The following is a 2,257-nucleotide window of genomic DNA, read 5'->3' on the forward strand; positions in this document are numbered from 1 at the left end:
AACAAAATCTATCTCAACCACACAATGCACAGATGCATGCATTCTAATTTCTAACTAAACAGTTGACTTCTACTTGTCGCACTGTACCAGTGGTGGAGGGCCCGGTACAGTGTAACTATATATCTGGCAAGAGAAGAAACCAAAGTTTTAGAACACCCTTTTCACATCCGTGATCCAGCATCTTTGAAACTTAACCCTGTAGATTAGGTACTAGATCCAGTGATACTTAAAAGCAAAACAACAATCAAGCTAAATCTGATCAATGTATTCAATTACAGCAACAGCAACAACAACAACAACAACAACCTTTGCTTTATTACAGGCTTTAGGCATTAATTCGTCAAAACATCAAAATGTCTAAATTATTTTTAGTTTTGTCTTCGAAGTAGTTATTTTTCTTCAAGCCACAAATCTAAACTATTGAAATTCATTTACTTCATGCTAGTTTGGATTCGTGGCTTGAAGCCAATCCGAAATATTTTTAGAGTTGTACTGATCAAATCCTTAGTTAGCACAATACACGCTAGCTCTGCTCAATGTTGACAATTATCTACAAATTAAACCAAGTAAAAATAAATTTTCACAACTATCAATATTCATCTTAAACTTTTGAACTTATTTCTGAAATTTCTAAAAGAAGAGGGTTCAAATGCCTCCATGTTTTTGTGTCTCCATCGTGTCTCCATCTCTCTCCATCATTTTCAAAGTTCAAGCAGTCGATCCGAACCGCTCAACCTAACCTCCATACTAAAATATGTTTGGAGACCAAATTTTATATTTTTAGAAAAAAATTTTACTATTTTTTTAGATAGGTACAAAATCAGTAAATCTGAACCATCTAAAAACAGTATTTTTGTACCTATCTAAAAAAATAGTAAAAAAATTCCTAAAAGTATAAAATTTGGTCTCCAAACATATTTTAGTATAGAGGTTAGATTGAGCGGTTCGGATCGACTGTTTGAACTTTAAAAATGATGGAGAGAGATAGAGGCATGATGGAGACACAAAAACATGGCGCATTTGAACCCTCCTCTTTCTAAAATGCATACTTAGCTATTATATATGCATACTACTATTTTAAACTTTGACACTCATAATTAAAATTATTCATAAAATATACATTTAACTTTTGCACAATGCATATATATATTTATACTTAAAATTGAGCATAAACATCCTTTGAAAGTATTGAGATTGAGAAGTACTTAACAAATGTTGACTGAATTTATAAATAATTGAGCAGCTTTAACCTTTGTCATCTAGTTGAATTGGAATTTATTGAAAACACTGTCTTGTGCTACACTATTTTAAAATGGGAATTGTGTGTACGTTTGTAAACAATCAAAAAATTAATTAAGAGAACATTGTATTTTCTGAGCACCGACATGTACGACAAATTAAGATCACTTATTGGGTACGTAGCTCTGTCAACTTTTGTCTCTCTTCTCCGCCCATCCGTATCCACAAATTTTAAAAACAGATATTCCATATTTAAATTATCGAGGGGATTAAAATATAATATGGAATTTATAAGATTATGCTAGCTGTTTCCATTCAAATATAAATATCATATTTTCTATCTATTTAATTATAGGCATTTAAACAAATTCGATGCATTTTATCCGATTAATATTCAATATATATCTATATTCAAATATAAATATCAGTATTCGAAAAATTAAAATGGATTTGATTGCAATTTGATCACTATCCGATCTATTTTCAACCTCATTTTTTTCTCTCAGTGCCGCAAATGTTTGTATCAAGCATTAAAAAAAAAAGAGCAATGAGATGGAAAGCTTGTAACTAAGTATATTTATTATTGTTTTATAGCACACGTTTGAAGTGAATAGTAATTTGTTTTTTACTTAAATATTAATCTAATTATATCTATACTAAAAGTGTACATAATTTTATACAGAAGTACAAAATAAAGAATTTTTTTACGAATAGTTATTTCATATACTCCATCGCATTCAAACTGAGAGCAATATCAAGATATATATTCGCACTTCTCGATCTTGTATATATTGGTAATTTGGTACAGTAAAATTTCAATGGAAAGACCATTTTTACTTGAATATAATTTTATAAATTTTACAGATGGAGTTTATCTAACAAAAAAGTTACATAAAAGATCTAACTATAATCCATACAGAAAGTACATAAGATCAGATCATGCACTTGACAGATGTCACTGTGAAAATGTACTTTGATTGATCTCAATAAAGTTTACTTTAACCTGTTAAAATAGAAT

This window comes from Carex rostrata, chromosome 18, assembly GCF_964058835.1.
Source record: "Carex rostrata chromosome 18, lpCarRost1.2, whole genome shotgun sequence".
NCBI lineage: Eukaryota > Viridiplantae > Streptophyta > Magnoliopsida > Poales > Cyperaceae > Carex > Carex rostrata.